The 20,587-nt window shown below is 43.1% G+C and overlaps 1 protein-coding gene across 1 annotated transcript in view; it reads right to left on the bottom strand.

Annotated features, from left to right (window-relative positions):
* Window positions 1–6,013, bottom strand: part of LOXHD1 (lipoxygenase homology PLAT domains 1) — a 442,934-nt gene extending 436,921 nt beyond the window's left edge. The window contains exon 1 of the mRNA XM_073680470.1: window positions 5,703–6,013. The gene's annotated coding sequence lies outside the window, so the exon portion shown is untranslated. The remainder of the gene's footprint in view (window positions 1–5,702) is intronic.
* Between the last annotated feature and the right edge of the window lie 14,574 nt (window positions 6,014–20,587).

Below are 20,587 nucleotides of genomic sequence, written 5' to 3'. Positions count from 1 at the left end.
GGGGATTCACTTCAGTACCTTTACTGGTGCGAATGTCAGGTACAGTCCAGGGTACTCGGTAGGAAGGGTGCACTTCAGGACTTCTCCCCAGTGAGCGGGTATAATGCCTCATGGTCCGTGTCTCCCTCTCTCTAAGCTCCTGACCAGCCTGGAACTGGGCCTAGCTTCTGTGTCGTGCTGTTCCTTCACCTGTCGCTTGGTAGTAGGACCTTTTTCTGGCAACCACTATCCCTGGACGCCGGGGCCTTCGTGGTTCCTAGTCCTGTCAAGGGTTTAGCTTCAGGTCGACCAGGGACTTGTAATCCTCCTGGTATGCCGGTGATCCCTACTGGGTATAAAGGACCCTGTAGGCGCGGACCCGGTGTCCGGTTTGTGTCTTGGGGTGAGCCTATGATGCTCCTCTACCCCCTCAACTCCTCTCTCCTCTCCTCTTTGCGTCCAGCCACACTCGGGGCCCTCAATACAGCAGCAGACGTGCTGCGTCTTCACTGTTCTCAGTGGCAGCACACTCTCTCTCAGACTGAGACTCACTGCTGAACTGAACTGCCTGGCTCCACCCTCCATATATATATATATCCCTGACGTGCTCCCTCTGGTGGTATGAGGTGGAAGGGTGGAGGTGTTTGTTTGTAATGAGGGCCTCTTGTGGAGAAGTCCATCCATGCACCCTTTTGGGTCCTGTGGTACCTGTGAACAAGATTGTTGGAAGACCATTTCCGGTGACTACCTCTTGAAGCTCATCAAGAGAATGCCAAGATTGTGCAAAGCAGTCATCAAAGCAAAAGGTGGCTACTTTGAAGAACCTAGAATATAAGACATATTTAAAGTTGTTTCACACTTTTTTGTTAACTATATAATTCCGCATATGTTAATTTATAGTTTTGATGCCTTCAGTGTGAATGTACAATGTTCATAGTTATGAAAATACAGAAAAATCTGTAAATGAGAAGGTGTATCCAAACTTTTGGTCTGTACTGTATATACATACACACACACACACACAGGTGCATCTCACTAAATTAGAATATCAAAAAGTGAATTTTTTCATGGCTCATAGAAAAGGACATGAATTCAAAAAACATGACAGAAAAAAAAACAGTGTTACCAACACCAGGTCAAATTACCAATGCACAAGCAGGATGCAGCAGCCCCCATGACAAAGGCGGGGACAGCACAAGTGCAAAATACTAATTTGACCTGGTGTTGGTAAGGCTGTTTTTTTTCTGTCATGTTTTTTGAATTCATGTCCTTTTTTTGTGCCCCGTTTTTAATTTTAGAGTAGGGACTCACAAGTATGAGGACCCTTGACGCGGGTTGCGAGCTAAAATGTCGACCAATACCGCAGGTAATGTATTTATCTTATACATTATTTTTCATCTTTTTATTTCACATTTTCCATTTTTGCAGGATGCAGCCAGGCCCTTTATTGTTAGATGGGTGAATTTTGGCATCTGTCTTGTGGGGTGCACTTACATAGTGCTGGGCAGCCCAACTGATTCAAAATTATGGGTGTCATCAATAGGATGTAAGCCAGACACTGTGCATCACACGCATCTGTGTGACTGGCGTCCTATGCAAGCATCATTTGTGTGCATTTATAATAATACACAGCCACTCACATATCTGCCAATTCATGGAGCGGGTCGCTGTCGCATCAGTATTTTGCACCTGTGCTGTGCCATTATCATGGGGATCTGCAGCATCCTGCTTGTGCATTGGTAATTTGACCTGGTGTTGGTAAGGCTGATAGTAGTGAATGCAAATATTCCCTGTGAGGAGCTGACCTTGTTCTAAGACTATTGGACCAATGCACGTAGAGTGGAATCCACGGCTCTAAGGGATGCAATTTTTTTCTAGCACAGAGCAGAAATGTAAATGTATATTACATTAATGTCATTAGTATCTCATGGGTGTCAAGCCATTGTTCTAATAGCCACTAGTCTCATTGTGTGTACAAGAATAGTAAACCTGGCTGAGCAGTCTCCACAGGGGGTCTCACATGCAGTCCCAGGTGACATGCTTCTTGAATATTCTTTATTCTTTGAGCTAAAAGCAAATGTTTAAAGGGAGAGGGTGTGAACACTTCTGCCCATCCAGGCTGCTGATCCCAGGGAGGGAGGACAATAAGCCACGTGTTTAGTCTGGGAGTTGGTGAAATGATGTCGAAGGGAGAGGACCTAGGCTGAGGTCCTGGAGCCCATGGAGTTTGGAGATCGGTGGACAACTGGGCTGGATAAACGTGCTACAGTTGTGGGATGTGTTGATTGGATTCGATTAATTTTCTTAAGGAATGTTGTTACTGGATACCTGTGCTTCTATCGTTTTATCTGTCATCTGGAGGAGCGTGGACTGTGAATACAGACTATACTGGCGGGAGCTACGAAATTTGTGGGAGATAGTGAGTATCGTCTGGTAGAAAGGCAGTGGAACTACTGCCCCAGGGAGGGGATCTTATGGACTGAAGGCAATGTATTTTGGCTATTTACCTGGAGATGTTGTAAAACCTTGGTTTAAGGAATAAAATATTGTTGCATCGTTAACCTGCTTAGGTGATTGTTACAACCCACAACCTCAGATCTTCACATTCCCAGAGAGTCAAAGGCTTTACATACATCCAAGGACATAAAAAAAAAAAAGGGAGAGGGATCATCACGGGTAGCTGCTATATTTAAAAATAACCGTGGAATGTTTATGTCGCTTTATCTGGAATAGATGTATTCATGATGACAGAACCCGACTCAATCTCAAAGCAAGAATTTTAGCTAGAATTTTGATATTTATATTAAGTAATGAAACAGGCCGATAAGAATCTGGAGACATGGGGCCCTTCTGGGGCTTCAGTAAGACCACAACCAGCGCTTCCCTCATAGGGACAGGGAGCTACCCTCTCTTAAAAATTGTCTCATAGAGCTCAAGCAAACAATGTTTAACCAAATTGTCACAATTCTACCACTTGATGTGTGTGTCCTAGGGACGCTGTGAGTGACTTCTCAGCAACCCTATGGATAGCAGGGATAATTGCCAGGCTACTTAACTGGCTAGCAATGTATGATCATTCCCAATTGTAGCTTCAGCTCAGTGGTGTGCTTACTCTGTGCTCTGTATTTTGATATTTATTTATATATTTATTTTTTTCTAATCTTTTGTTGCTGAACCTTGGATTTGCCTTTCAACTACCTGTTTGTATAACCCCTTTTTCCTTTGACGCATTCTGACCTTAGTTACCAGACCCCGGACTTTGTCCCTGACTATCCGTTTGTCTTATCCCTCTATCTTTGACGTACCTTCCTGGCTTTTTATCTTGGACCTCTTGATCACTTCCTCTAACTTTGACGTACCTTACTGGCTTTTGACCTTGAACTTCTTGACCACTTTGCCCCATGGCTAGTCCGTGAGTAGTGACTAGCGTCACACAAATCACAATTAGTCTTGTACCAATCTCCTTCCAAACCATCGGTTCCAGGAGTTTTCCCAAAAGGTAGTGGCTTTTATAGCATCTTCTATCTCGTTTTCAATAATAGGAGCATCTAGTGCCTCTGATTGCTTATGGGACAATCACCAACAGGGAAGACCAGATAGAAAAGAGTCTTCCACCATGGTCACATTTAGAATCATACAAATCTTGATAAAAACTCAGAAAAATCTCATTAATCACGTGAGGGTCGGTATGCAATTCCCCAATTGGATTCCTGATACTCGGAATGGATACAGCATGAGCCAAGTAAGTAATTTTGGAAAAAGATCAGTATGGGGGTATTATCAGTATTGTAAACATTGGTAATATAAGGTTATGGTTTGGCGGTATTATTTTTCACTTATATTGCAATATTGATGGTAATATTGGTCTCGGTACAGTCATTTTGGTAATGATTAGTATGGTGGTATTATTCCATCACTATGCGGTGGTATTATGTGATCATAGTGTGGCGGTATTATTTAACTTTTTATAGCAGTATTATTGGTTATTATTAGTCTTGCAATATATCTTGATTTCCTCTAATGTCAAGCAGGGTCATATTTGTAATAGAGACCCCCATCTGGGAAAGTGAGTGTGGGGGGCTGCATGGGCCTGTGTGCTTTCAAATTCCAGAGCTGAATTTTGGTGAAATCCAGCCCTGATTTCCGCTGTGGATGTTCTCCATGGTTTGAGAATGGAGTTTTTATAAAATCTCCACAAAAAATTTTGACTTTGCTGCAAGTGTTTATCCTATTAGGCCACATGGATATCAGAGAGGGGGCCTCTACATTTGCTCTTCTGGACCCGGCATGTCTACATATCATATGGATGGCAAGTCATAGCAATGGACACCATGTAAAGCCAATGTGTGGCTGGAAACAATTACAGTTAAATAATAGGTGTGTAAAAAGCAGCCTGTAGATTTTTTTTAAGTTATTTGTCTTCTTGTTGTATCCCCCTGAATCACTGCTGGTGAAAAGTGGGGCTCTAATCCAACTATTTTTTTTATTCTATTCCTAAAAAGGTGTTTTAGATCCTGTCCGTCTCGATCCACTGACAGCCAGAAAAAAATAGTATAAAAAATACACTCAACATTGAAATTGCAACACCAAAAAAGAAAAGCTGTGGAATGATGTAAATCACAGGATGGAGATGTTACTGATCTGCTAATGATGGAAAAAGGGAAACAATGTTTTCAATACATCTCGATTTATACAGTCTGGAGTATGAGCCACCTGCAGAAATCCCAGCACTTACAGTCTTGACTAGAGGGGTCCGGCTACTTTACATTATGCTACCGCACACCATCAGAAGATAATTGCACGACATTGGCTACAAGCCAGACATCCGGCTTCAAGCGTCCATTGACCTTACAACACCGCTCTCAAAGGACATCATGGTGCAAAGCAAGAGGCAATGGAGGCTGAAATGGAGGTCTGTGCTCTATAAGGTTGGGTCCCTATTTTGTCTTGGACACAATAATAGGTGTAGATTGCCAACATGGCCTCCAGACCAATGTATGAAGAGGCCTTCATAAGGGAATGTCACATCGGTCCTACTCCTGGGTGGGTCGCATAATGTACGGTAGCCGGACCCCTCTAGTCTTCATTACAGGCAGGTGCACTAAAAGCTCGGCGTTACACTGATTTGGTGGTGGAACCAGTGGTGCGGCCATTTCTCTAAGGTCTCCCAGGAGACGTTTTTCAACAAGACAGCACCAGGCCGCATGTTGCTCGTGTTACTGTGAGCAGCCTGCATGGACTAAGCGTGCTATCATGGCTGCAGCGTCTCTGGACTTGTCTCCCATCGAACACATCTGTGACGTTATTGGTCATTGATTACACAGGAGCTGCCAGCAGCGGATCTTGATGATTTGCCCAAGTGCATTCAGCAGCAGAACCTTCCTCAGACGACCATTAATAATAACCTCACTGATAGCAGCCGAGGCTGTAAGTGCCGGGATTTCTGCAGGTGGAACTTGTACTCTAAACTAAATAAATCAATATTTTTTTGAAAATTTTGATTCCATTTTTTCATTATTTGTAGATCTTTAACCTGTCTATCTATCCTGTGATTTCCATAAATATACAATTGTTCCTTCTTGATGCTGCAACTTCGATGTTGAGGAGCGTACATCAAAAAGTTGCATTATACAATGATTTAACAAATTCTTTCAGCTGTGAGGTTTAGCTATCTATTTATATACACCACCACTCGCTTACTCAGTCCCCTCCATGCTCCTTACCTGATGATTTGTAGTTCTGTAAAGTTCTTTCTGCTCCTCAAAAGTTACAAAGTTTCTGCAGGGTTGAAGAATATACAGAATCTATACACAGCGACACCTAGTGGTAGAATCGAGGAAGAACAGGCTAGCAGTAGTGCCCGCAATGCAGCGAACAGATCATGCACCTATATATGCAAATCTGGTGCAAGGGGTGATGCTGGGATCTTCTGTAGGTGCAGGAATCAGGACCCTCCAAGGAAGCAGCAGGTTTCCAGCAGGTGCAGGATCTCCTGTGCAGTCACATGCTGTGTATAGCAGGGGTTGCTAAGGACGCACAGAACAGCTGCAGCCTGAGGGTGTGTACAGGGAATAACAGACTGAGTCACCAGGGAAGAGGCTGTGAGGACAATGCACCAGGGATCACAGATCACTACTGATCCTACAGGTGCAACCACCCAGAATCAGTCTTCTGTTACACCACTATCTCATTACATCTTACATCAGGAGCATCTTGCAATTTGTCACATAATTAACATTAAGATCTGCAAATACTAGATCTGCGCCTCCCACCTGGTCACCAGTTATATCCCTTATATCTATTCACCCAGCTTTCCCAGACTCAGAACAGCAAATATACCGATTTTGCAGTAATATGGGATATATTCGTCAGCGATGTCTTTTTCGGTTTAATAATCTGGATTAAAGGGGTGAGAAAGGACACACAAAGGAAAGGACTACAGGAGAGGTCTGCAAATACATAAGGGTCATACACATAATAAAGGGCTATTCCCAAAATGTTAAGTAAGTTATCTCCTAACTATAGGGGATAACGTACTGATAGATGGGGGTCCGAGCACTGGGACCTCTGCAGTCCTGAGATCTGGAACATCAGATCCATCAGAGCCTTGTCTTGAATGTGGTGGAGTGCGTATGCCTGACCACTGCTCCATTCATTGTCTATGGGACTGCTGGGCATAGTCAAGCCCAGAGATTAGTTATTTCTGGCAGTGCAAAAATGACATTTAATATCCTGAACTTCATCCTCAACAAGAACCAGGTGGTGCCTGCAATATACATATATCGTACATGTGCTCAACCACGGCCAATGGCCATAAAGACCCACAGAAATATTAGATTATTAGAATATTATTAGAAGATTATTAGAATATTAGACAAATGTCTCTCCTGACTCTTCCGAATCAAAAGAACACTTGGCTTGGCTGAGCACTCCGGTCTCTGCCTTGACAGATGATTTGATATCATGAGAGTCGGAAGGCCCCCATACACATTAGGCTGTTGTCCAATCCCACAAATATCATCAGCTTCGGAGGCCATTGGGGAAGGACTAAACCACCAGACCACCAGGGAATGGAACTAAACCATTGGCTTCTTATACAATGACTCCATGTTTAGCACATGTGTGCAGGACACTTGGACTGATTACCATGAACGATTACGATTTGTAGATGGGCACTGGATATTTAATTCCAGCACTTTCCTATTAATGTAGCCCCCTATGCTATTTGTGCAGGGCAGCCACTCTAATAGAAAGGGATTGAATGGCTGTGAGATAACCCAGCGCTGTATCTCCTGCAGCACCATACAGAACAAATGTAACATTGGCACGCATGATTAACCTTGTCTCCATTCAGATAGAGACCTTCAGATTGGTTCTTGGGATCGGACCCCCAGTGATCGGAAAGTTAGCCAAAAGACGGGCTTGATTATACAATCAATATAGGCTTCAAGTGCAAACTCTCAGCTTTAATTTGAGGGTATTCACATCCTAATTGGAGTGAGGGTTTAGGAATTACAGCTCTTTAATAGCTAGCTGCCTATTAAAAAGAACAAAAGCAATTGGATCTCAAAAACACTTTAATGGGCTGCGCGGGCTTTTCCCTCATTAATCCATCATCAATTAAGCAGGTAAAAGGTCTGCAGCTGATTCTAGGTCTGACAATTGCATTTGGAAGCTGTTGCTGTGAACCTACAACATGCGGTCAAAGGAGCACTCAGTGGAAGTGAAACAGAATATAACACCAATGGCATATAAGATCACCACAGCCAAGATCAAACACGAGTTCCATAATGGTGCTTGGTTTTGAGACTCAGACCAAAAGTACCTCTTCTGTATACCTCCCTGCCTCCTTTTCATAGCCTCTGGGCAATCCCTGTGAAGAGAGGCGTTCTGCACTGGTTCTAACCCCCTAATAATGAGGGTAATAAAACCCACCAGGGCTCCCTCTTTCCAAGAACCTTACAGCATCACTGTCTCTATGGTACTTATGGCTGAGGGTATGGGTGGGCACCATATCCCGAGATTAAAGACAATAAAACTCTCCACAAAATGTGAATTTCTAATTACCATTTATGACTTTATTATAATCTCATCATCATCACAAGTCATTTTCCTATGGACACAGTGACAGACAAGTATTACTCTGATGGCGGTCTATACATTATGGCTTACATCATCCAGGCTCATATCATAGCTGTACTTCTGTATACTCCTGCTCCTGACATCTACACTTTGGAGGTGCCTGATTTACTGACGCACAGATCTTCCTCCAAGAGAACAGAAAATGACCACCCACCCCGGAATTTCTTTTCAACAAAGTCTATAGTTCAACCATCACCTATAGCGTACTCAGGGATCAGGATCTTCTGAGAACTATCTGAATGCACATGATCTCACCAGGTACCATTGCCATAAAGTCTCAGCAGAGTCTTCTTTTCAATACACCCCATAGAAGATATTGCAGTTCCCGAATATGTCACCAGGGGATGCAATAGCTGCTCAAAACTTTTTAGCTAAAAGTTTTTGTTCCTAAATAATCACGGCATAATGAAAGTTTTTACGGCTTCCTAATAAGCGTTATGGTTAGTTTCTTCATATGGTATCACCCTGCTCTCAGTAAATGGAAACATTATTATCCAGAGCTGAAAATCGTTTACACCTACTACCATTCTTCACAGCTGAGGGTTTGCTTCAATTGTATCACATGAGGTCGGTCTTACAAGGAGCACAAAGATTGCTTTCTGTCTTGATGCTACAATGTATCTGTCTTAAGTCAAGGTTGTTTAGACTGATACAATTGTAGCAAAGAAGTATTAGATCTATACAGGATTTCAGCCTCTGATTTTAGAAAAAAAATAGGAATCATTTGATAAAAATAAGAAAGTCCCATTGATCTTCTTTTATATTGGGAAAGGTCACTAAATAATAACTACAGGCAACAACCAGGGCCTGGAGATTGAAAGAATGGCTAATAGTCACAGTACACTTGGAGAGAAGATATGCAATGGAGTATGACAGCAGTATATGACTACGTTCAGAATTGTTTGTAGTCTGTAACCATGGAAACACATAGCTCTTTGTTCGAGCTGTATGCAAAAAATGGTAGGGTGTTTGTATTTATTGGATTATTATGATGGTTATAAAGGTGGCCTTTCCTACATCATGTATCCTATCAATCTCGATCATCTCGGGAGGAATGTTACATTTCTTGCGGATTGTCTTATCTTTTTAATAAAAGTTTAATGCATGAGATGAGATGGCAAACATGTATTTTATCTATAAACTGAATATATAAGTTATCTCCTACACAAATCGTCTATCATCAAATCTGATAACAGCCTAGAATTGTCACTTTAAAAAGGAAACTGTAATATGCCGGTATACAAGGCTTATAATTGATTGCTATGGTATATTTACCCTCCATTAAGAAAACCTTTAAAAAAATACTACTCTTAATAATTCTTTGAGCCCAACATCTCATTTCTTTGGAACATTAAAAGGTAATCCTCAATTATCTGTTTTGATTGCAGTACCAATTTCCACCACTACCAATTTAAAAAAAAAAATTACATTCACATCAATGCAATAGCGCCCCCAGACTTAATCAATCTGACATCTAATTTTTTTTAACATGCATTTTGAATTTTTTTTACATGCATCACAAATTCTCAGTTTGATATCATTTGAATGTTTTCTATGACCTTATTGCATTGAGTTACTTAGGTTTGCAAACAAAAAAATTGCAAACCCTGATCACTATAGCAATGATTTCATGATTTTTTTTTTTTATCATTAATCAGTAGTAAATGTTACTAATTTGTGATATAAGTTAGGGGAAAGTGGCCTTTAATATTTGTAGGATATGTAAGGGATAAGAGGGGGATGCAGGTGCAGTATCTGTCTGCAATGAGAGGAGAGGATGATCAATCAGTGCATTTACAGAATCAGCAAAGGGACAGAAAAATGTTGCAAATCTCACAAGGAACACATCTGTCTGCATTGCAAGACCATACACCTGTACACCTGCCTGTATTGCAAGACCATACACCTGTACACCTGCCTGCATTGCACGCATACACCAGTACACCTGCCTGAGCAGATATAAGCAAAACCAGACTTCACTTATACTTCCCATCTTACTGGAGAGTCGCCAAGTATTTCTTCATGTCTCTACTCCCCTCTTATCTCCTCTTCCCACAATCGCATACAAGATTTCTCCCGTGCATCCCCCCTACTCTGGAACTCTCTACCCCAACACATCAGACTCTCGCCTACCGTGGAGACCTTCAAAAGAAACCTGAAGACCCACCTCTTCCAACAAGCGTACAACCTGCAGTAACCCTCGCTGCCCGACCAGCTGTGCCCTCACTTATTGTATCCTCACCCATCCCTTGTAGATTGTGAGCCCTCGCGGGCAGGTTCCTCGCTCCTCCAGGACCAGTCGCCGTCACGTTTTGTTCAAGATTATTGTAATTGTTCTTGTATGTATACCCATTTTTCACATGTAAAGCGCCATGGAATAAATGGCGCTATAATAATAAATAATTATAATAATGTCTGTCTGGCTGTTAATGTTGGAAAAGGTGGCGAATATCCACATCAAGGAATGCTATATGTGGGCAGCTGCATGCGGGCTCAGAAGACTAGGGAGGCACTGGACTCTTGTTAGATTTCATAACTCACAATTACTAAAAGATAGACAGAAAGAGACATGAAGAAACTGTCAGGAGTGAGTAGAACCAGTCATGAGCAGATGAACAGATAGTGGCCCATAATGTGTTCTCCACAGGGCAGGGTATGGATGGGGTTCATGCCCCTGCACAATAGTATACATATAGGTTAGTCCATTTATTAAAGGGTTATTCCAAAAAATCACAAGTTACCCCATTTTCACTGGTTAGGGAATAACTTGCTGATCGCTGTGGGTCCAAGCACTCGACCCAAGATCAAGGCTCTGGAGCCCAGTCCCATTAAAGGGATTGACCAAAATTAGGGTACAAGTCTACTGTCGCTCTATGTGACTGCAGACTTGTGAAACTTCACATCGTGTAAACTGCGTGCTGTGGGGATTCTCCAGTGCCAGAATCAGAATGTGTGAGACAGCAAGTATGTGATTTGCATACATGCGGTCACATGCAAACTAGACGTGCGCGGCCTCACTCAATGCAAGTGTATTGAGCGAGGCCAGACTCAGTCTAGTTGAAATGTGGCTGGGAGTATGCAAATCACATACTTGCAATAGCATGACCGCCCACTCCCGGCATCGGAGAATCCTCACAGCGCACATTAGGCTCAATGTGAGGATTCACAAGTCTGCAGCCACATAGAGAGACTGCAGACTTACACCCCAAGGTCAGACAACCCTTCCAACATTGAATGAAGCAGAGGTCGAGCATGCACAACTCCACTCCATTCAAGAAGGAGCTCCAAAGCCCAGAACTCAGGAGCGCTGGAGATCCCAGAGCTAGGACCCACAGCGATCTGCTAAGTATCTCCTATACCACTGATAGGGGATAACTTGTGAATTTGGAAATGACCCTATAATGCTGGTTATTATATGAAGCAGATTCCCTATTAATGATTAGTAGCGTACACAATATACCCCATATTACTGATGTCTAGTGTACAACACAGACCCCATATCACTGTAGTGATAATCCTCACATTTTTTATGGGTATTGTCCAAGACAGATGGCACATTACCGAAGAGTGGTAGATAAGTCAGACCCAGAGTATCAATAGCTCATATACTGTACAAAGAAAACCAGACCCCAGATAACTGATGACTAGGGTACAAGGCAGACATATGGTACTGAATGCTATCGTACAAAGCAGACCCCAGATTACTGATGACTAGGGTACAAGGCAGACATATGGTACTGAATGCTATCGTACAAAGCAGACCCCAGATTACTGATGACTAGGGTACAAGGCAGACATATGGTACTGAATGCTATCGTACAAAGCAGACCCCAGATTACTGATGACTAGGGTACAAGGCAGACTTATGGTACTGAATGCTACCGTACAAAGCAGACCCCAGATTACTGATGACTAGGGTACAAGGCAGACATATGGTACTGAATGCTACCGTACAAAGCAGACCCCAGATTACTGATGACTAGGGTACAAGGCAGACATATGGTACTGAATGCTATCGTATAAAGCAGACCCCAGATTACTGATGACTAGGGTGCAAGGCAGACATATGGTACTGAATGCTATCATACAAAGCAGACCCCAGATTACTGATGACTAGGGTGCAAGGCAGACATAGTACTGAATGCTATCGTACAAAGCAGACCCCAGATTACTGATGACTAGGGTACAAGGCAGACATATAGTACTGAATGCTATCGTACAAAGCAGACCCCAGATTACTGATGACTAGGGTGCAAGGCAGACATATGGTACTGAATGCTATCGTACAAAGCAGACCCCAGATTACTGATGACTAGGGTACAAGGCAGACATATCGTACTGAATGCTATCGTACAAAGCAGACCCCAGATTACTGATGACTAGGGTGCAAGGCAGACATATGGTACTGAATGCTATCGTACAAAGCAGACCCCAGATTACTGATGACTAGGGCACAAGGCAGACATATAGTACTGAATGCTATCGTACAAAGCAGACCCCAGATTACTGATGACTAGGGTACAAGGCAGACATATGGTACTGAATGCTATCGCACAAAGCAGACCCCAGATTACTGATGACTAGGGTGCAAGGCAGACATATGGTACTGAATGCTATCGTACAAAGCAGATCCCAGATTACTGATGACTAGGGTACAAGGCAGACATATGGTACTGAATGCTATCGTACAAACCAGACTCCAGATAACTGATGACTAGGGTACAAGGCAGACATATGGTACTGAATGCTATCGTACAAAGCAGACCCCAGATTACTGATGACTAGGGTACAAGGCAGACATATGGTACTGAATGCTATCATACAAAGCAGACCCCAGATTACTGATGACCAGGGTGCAAGGCAGACATATGGTACTGAATGCTATCGTACAAAGCAGACCCCAGATTACTGATGACTAGGGTACAAGGCAGACATATGGTACTGAATGCTATCGTACAAAGCAGACCCCAGATTACTGATGACTAGGGTGCAAGGCAGACATATGGTACTGAATGCTATCGTACAAAGCAGACCCCAGATTACTGATGACTAGGGTACAAGGCAGACATATGGTACTGAATGCTATCGTACAAAGCAGACCCCAGATTACTGATGACTAGGGTGCAAGGCAGACATATAGTACTGAATGCTATCGTACAAAGCAGACCCCAGATTACTGATGACTAGGGTACAAGGCAAACATATGGTACTGAATGCTATCATACAAAGCAGACCCCAGATTACTGATGACTAGGGTGCAAGGCAGACATATGGTACTGAATGCTATCGTACAAAGCAGACCCCAGATTACTGATGACTAGGGTACAAGGCAAACATATGGTACTGAATGCTATCATACAAAGCAGACCCCAGATTACTGATGACTAGGGTACAAGGCAGACATATGGTACTGAATGCTATCGTACAAAGCAGACCCCAGATTACTGATGACTAGGGTACAAGGCAGACATATGGTACTGAATGCTATCGTACAAAGCAGACCCCAGATTACTGATGACTAGGGTACAAGGCAGACATATGGTACTGAATGCTACCGTACAAAGCAGACCCCAGATTACTGATGACTAGGGTGCAAGGCAGACATATGGTACTGAATGCTATCGTACAAAGCAGACCCCAGATTACTGATGACTAGGGTACAAGGCAGACATATGGTACTGAATGCTATCGTACAAAGCAGACCCCAGATTACTGATGACTAGGGTACAAGGCAGACATATGGTACTGAATGCTATCGTACAAAGCAGACCCCAGATTACTGATGACTAGGGTGCAAGGCAGACATATGGTACTGAATGCTATCGTACAAAGCAGACCCCAGATTACTGATGACTAGGGTACAAGGCAGACATATGGTACTGAATGCTACCGTACAAAGCAGACCCCAGATTACTGATGACTAGGGTGCAAGGCAGACATATGGTACTGAATGCTATCGTACAAAGCAGACCCCAGATTACTGATGACTAGGGTGCAAGGCAGACATATGGTACTGAATGCTATCGTACAAAGCAGACCCCAGATTACTGATGACTAGGGTACAAGGCAGACATATGGTACTGAATGCTACCGTACAAAGCAGACCCCAGATTACTGATGACTAGGGTACAAGGCAGACATATGGTACTGAATGCTATCGTACAAAGCAGACCCCAGATTACTGATGACTAGGGTACAAGGCAGACATATGGTACTGAATGCTATCGTACAAAGCAGACCCCAGATTACTGATGACTAGGGTACAAGGCAGATCCAGAGCTTTCATAACAAAGCAGAATATAGTTTACTACAGACTAAGCAGAGCTTTAGTAGTGATGACTGTTTTACCCCAAATTACTGATGGCTACCCGTGTTTCTACGAAACTAAGACAAGGGTCTTATATAATTTTTTGCTCCGAGGCTTATTTTCAGGGAATGATTTATATTCCATGAACAACAATCCCCCCCAAAAAAATGTATTAACCAAATTTTGATAAAATACAATTCATGGAAAAATGCAAATTAAAATATAAATATAGCAATTAGCCAGTAGATGGCACCACATAACAAATCAATAGGGAAAGGTATGACCATCTAAATGACTGCAGTAACCCTGAGTGGAGTATTCATCAAATGATAAGACCTACAATTTCCAAAAGGAATTTTACCTAACATGTACATGAAAAATAGATGAGGCATCAATTCCTTTTGGAAATTTTAGGTCTTATCACTTGATGAATTTATTTATTGTTATGCGATTCCATCTACTGGCTAATTGATATATTTTTATTTGCATTTTTCAATAAATTGCATTTTATCTAAATTTTATTAATACATTTTGTGTTAATCCTATTACTGATTCAGTTGCACATTTTCTTATCTGATCTGCTGTTTTCATGGTGCTGAACTATACATACCAGTCCTATAGTGTTGGGTACAAATGGTTTAAATTACCTATTTAAATTTACAATTATTATTCTCTATGTACTTGGACTGATTACACTCATCAGACCCCAAACAATTACGGTAGAGTTGGCAAGTAGATGGGCTCTCACACACAGAAATCTGCCAGGTCAGGTCCCCCTGACAGCGGCTGGCTCCCCCTGGTGACCGGAAGCAGAATGAACGCTCGCGCTCAGGAGCGGAGTGATACTGGTACCCGATCCGTGTATGAGAGCTGCAGTGCAATGCAGCTGGAACGGCGAGGGACCTGACAGTGACGCAGATCTCTGCGTGAGAGCCCATCCACCATCGGCACTTGCCGACTCTCATTGTTTGGGATCTGGTGAGTGCGATTCTTTTGGGGGTCTCTGCTTTCTTTTGGGGTCTCTGCTTTCTTTTGGGGGTATCTGCTTTCTTTGATGAAGGGTCCTGCTGTATTCTTTAACTTTTTTAGCTGCCTGGACACTTTCTTATTGAACTAGGGCTTATTTTTGGAGTAGGGCTTATATATTAAGCATACTCCAAAAAAGCCTGAGAAATCATGCTAGGGCTTATTTTCGGAGTAGGTCTTATTTTCAGGGAAACGCTCTAGGCTGGATCAGAGAACTGATGGCACATACACAAAGCAGAATTCACATTAATTTATGACTGCATACAAAGTATCCACACTATGGTCTACAAGACAGTCCCGTTATACTTATGATGAATATACAATGATATATTACAGATGACCAGAATGAGTGTTTAGTCTTAAATGCAAAATGCCTCTTCAGAGAGGAGGAGGATTGAACTCTATAGCGCCACCTGTTGGTAGCAACAATCCTACAAGTCACTATCGACCCTTTAACGAGCCTTGCAATATGACTTAGGATAAAAGCCAAATCAGAATCTCAATTTCCGGACACGGTGTTTCTGGGTATTGCCCCTCGTCAGGGCAAAGTATGAGATCTGATTTGGCTAGGTGAGAGGCTCTGAACTGAGGTCTAAGGGGTAGCGTTTCTCCTTGGGCATTTCGGACCCCAAAGTCTCCACATTCCCAGTGACTGTTCCACTATGGAGTCATCACTATTAAGGTCACTAGATGCTATAGAAGACCAGTTCTAATCCGCTGCTGCCTCTTCCTCTGTTTTACCCCATATATAAAAATGTCCAAATTTGCTCCATCCAATCACAAACCTTTAATCATGTGAATGACGGACGACCAAAGCAAACAAACGCACTAAATGGATATGGAGGACGTGTTGTACATGGTCCACGTACCAATGGTACCGGTGTCATGTGTTTTGGATCAGTGTATAGCCCGTGTGTCTGTTTTTTCCATCCGAGTTTCATCAGTGTTTTTCACAAATGGATAAAAAAATAATAATTTACAAAGCTTCTCTTATACTTTGCAATGTTAAATATGGACAGCAAATGGATTATATACACACTGATGCCGCCATCCGTGTGCTGTACGGGTCTTTCACGGACCCATAGACTTATATTGACCCTTTTCATCCTTGAAAAATACGGACAAGTCTCGGTGAGTTTTGCATGGACATATAACATAGATTTTGTTGGTTATATGCTGCATTCCTAAAAACACAGACGTGCAACACGGACGTCTGAATGAAGCCTAATATGCAGTATGGTGTTGGGAATAATTTCCCCGTGTCAGGACATCATTTCTGCAAAGTGTCGGAACTAGAGCTGGGTGATCAGCAAAGTTAGTATCCCTTTTATATTTATGCCATTCTGACCATTTTTTATGTCAAACTGAATAACCCCTTTAATTGACTATTTGCAAAGTTGTTACACTTTTAATTAAATGTATTGGCATAATTCAAGCATATTGTGGGGGCGTGTTCTTTTTGTACTGTTGCTGCTGCCTGCTTCTGATTGGTCAGTATCATACAGGAAGGAGAAGTACACACCCCCTCAAGGGAAAAATATCTGATAACACCCACTTGGACTCAACAAGAGTTAACTCATTAGTCACCAAATACTTTGATTGCCAACCTCTCTGCAACAGAGAGGCGAAATTAAAAAATCAAAACCGTTCTATTGCGCTCTGCAGTCACTATTACATCATGTGTGCAGTTTAATATGAAAAATTTGGTGAAAAGTCCTAACCACTTCAGATTATATTGGGAGTTTTCTAGTTTGGAGTGACAGGACAAGGACACTTGAGGTCTGAGACCAATGTCTTACTGGCATTTTAGGTGTGGGACAATGACACTTGGGATACAGACAATGAAATATTAACACTTCGGGTGCAAGATAAAGAGACACTGACACTTGGGAAACAGGACAATGACACTGATACTTGGAATACAGGATAATGACACTGACACTTGGAGTACAGGATAATGACACTGACACTTGGGGAACAGGATAATGACACTGACACTTGGGGTACATGATAATGACACTGACACTTGGGGAACAGGATAATGACACTGATACTAGGGGTGCCAGATAATGACACTGACACTTGGGAAACAGGACAATGACAATGATACTTGGAATACAGGATAATGACACTGACACTTGGGGTACAGGATAATGACTCTAACACTTGGGGTGCAGGATAATGACACTGACACTTGGAGAACAGGACAATGACACTGAAACTTGGGGTACAGGATAATGACACTGACACTTGGGGAGCCGAAAGATGACACTAACACTTGGAATACAAGACAATGACAAACTGACACTTGGTGTACAGTAAGATACACTGACAATTGGGGTACAGGATAATGACACTGATACTTGGGGCACAGGATAATCACACTGATACTTGGAGTACAGGATAATGACACTGATACTTGGGTTGCAGGATAGCGACTCTGACACTTAGGGTACAGGCAGCGTCGGACTGGCCCACCGGGGGATCTCCCGGTGGGCCCAGGGTCCTCGGTGGGCCCCCGTGATGGATATAGTGGGGCCTGCCCGCCGGTAACCGGTCCATGATCTTTCTGACCACGGGCCCATCAGAGGCTGCTGCACGCTGGCCTCTGATGAGCCCGTGGTCAGAAAGCATACCTTCCTCTTGATGGCTGCTGCCGCAGCATCTGCTCTCTGCTATGCTCTGCACACAGACGGCGCATAGCAGTGACGTTCAAAGGCCGCCGGTCAATCAAAGCCGCGCGCGTCAGCATTTGGCCTCTGATAGGCAGGCGGGCATTGAACGTCACGGCTATGAGCCGCGCGCTGACATCAGTGCGCAGCACATAGCAGCGATGTGGAGATGCCCTCCGGCCGGCGGGCTGCTGACAGAGCGCGGCCTCCAATGGATCGGCGGCCCTGTTGCAGACCACGCGTCCACGCCGTTATGAAGATGCAGAGGACGCTGCCGGGGGAGCACAGGAAGGCAAGAAGTCTCTTCTTTCCTATATGAATGGGGGGGCGGATGGCACATAGAGGCCCATGATGGAGAGGGCGGGATATGACACACAGGGGCCCATGATGGAGGGGAGGTGAGAGAGCGGATCACACATAGGGGCCCATGATAGTGGGGGGGGGGATGATGCATGGGGGCCCATGATGGGGGGGGGGTGATATGTACAGGCTCAGGATGGGTGGGGGGTGATACATACAGGCCCAGGATGGAGGGGGGCGGATACATGGGAGCCTTGGATGGGGGACATTATTAAATAAAGGGGGCCAAGATGGGTGACAATTACAGTATGGGGGCCAGGGTGAGGTATTATTAGTTTATGGTGGCAAGTGGGGACATAATTACTGTAGGGAACATTACTGCTGTAATATAATTTACTTTTGAGGATACTGTTCTCAATGGGGGAGTAACAAAAGATTGGTCCTGTTACTGTGCAGGGTGGCACTTTGTCGCTTTTTTTCTTCATCTGGTGTAGTGTAGCAATCAGGGAATAAGTGAAATGTGCTCTAGAAGTGATCAGCTATTGATAACTGTGTGTTATTTTCTGCAGCGACAAGTCCTGGATGGAAGAAGTGATGGCGGTCTGTGCCGGATAAAAAAGAAAAGCGAAGATTAAAGACTTCAACTAGAGACGTCACTGGTGAGTTGGTGTATTACATGTAAATGCATACTATACAGTGTATACAGAGCTCCTGTGTATAATGTCACTGGTGATCCCTGTATTACCTGTACACTGACACTATATACAGAGCTCCTGTGTATAATATCACTATTGGTAATATTTGTGTTATTAGTATAGTGTTTTTTATTCATGATCCTTATTGTAGTATTATTCGTTGACTATGTAATGGTAACATGTGGTCTGGTCATGGTGTGGCGGTATTTGTTCCTTGTATGTGGTATTATTCGGTCACTATGTGGTGGTAATATGTGGTCTGGTCATGGTGTGGAGGTATTTATTCCTTGTATGTGGTATTATTCGGTCGCTATGTGGTGGTAATATGTAGTCTGGTCATGGTGTGGAAGTATTTGTTCCTTGTATGTGGTATTATTCAGTCACTATGTGATGCTAATATGTGGTCTGGTCACAGTATGGTGGTATTTGTCCCTTATTTGTGGTTTCATTCGGTTACTATGTGATGGTAATATATGATCTGGTCATGGTGTGACGGTATGTGTCCCTAGTATGTGGTGGTATTGGTCTTGGTATAGTGGATTGTGTTGTGTATGCTGGCCATTTGTTCTCTCTGATATCAATAAGAGGAAGATTTTTTATTTCCAATAGAGATTAATTGCTTTGATGTTTAACCCCTCCCTGTCCTGTGTCTATTACACAGTAGTAAATATGCACTTACAGAGGTTCTCCAGTGAAAACAAGTAATCACCTATCCTAAGGCCCCGTTCACACGTTCAGTATTTGGTCAGTACTTTACATCAGTATTTGGAAGCCAAAACCAGGAGTGGGTGAGAAATACAGAAGTGGTGACGTGTTTCTATTATACTTTTCCTCTGATTGTTACTCTCCTGGTTTTGTCTTACAAATAAGTGATGTAAAATACTGAACGTGTGAACGTGACCTAAGGATAAGTTATTGATTAGTGGGGGTCTGAATGCTGGGACCTGCACCTATCTGCAGAATGTAGAGCTTTTCTCCCCATTAGACTGGAGCTCATGTGCGACTTGACCACTGATCTATTCATTCCCTTAGTGGCTGTTCCTGTTTTTTTCTGGAAGCCCCAAAGAGAATGAATGAGGCTGTGGTCAGACGTCCCATCTGCCGCTGCATTGTAAAATGGGGATAAAAGTGCCCTGTCAGGTATAAAAGTTCCACATTCTTCTGATTGGTGCGGTTTTCAATGGTCAGATTACACCGATTCGGTGATAATTAGTTTTCATCAAAGAACTCCTGTAATGAAAACTTCCGTAATTGTACATCCCAGTTATAGCGGTGCACAGTAGATGTGAAGCCTCCTGTGATTTACAGTCAATGCTCCACTATAACAGGGGTAACGGATAACAGGTATCTGCATATAGATGTAGGGTGGGCCCCGAGGATCAATTCTTCCTGTGGGCCCCAGACAACCCAGTCCGACCCTGGGTACAGGATAATGACACTTGGGGTACAGGATAATGACACTGATA

This window comes from Phyllobates terribilis, unplaced genomic scaffold, assembly GCF_046119375.1.
Source record: "Phyllobates terribilis strain yellow unplaced genomic scaffold, ASM4611937v1 Scaffold_1__5_contigs__length_1240528914, whole genome shotgun sequence".
Classification (NCBI taxonomy): domain Eukaryota; kingdom Metazoa; phylum Chordata; class Amphibia; order Anura; family Dendrobatidae; genus Phyllobates; species Phyllobates terribilis.
Note: the sequence above shows the minus strand (reverse complement) of the source record. Positions and strands in the feature narration are given on the sequence as shown.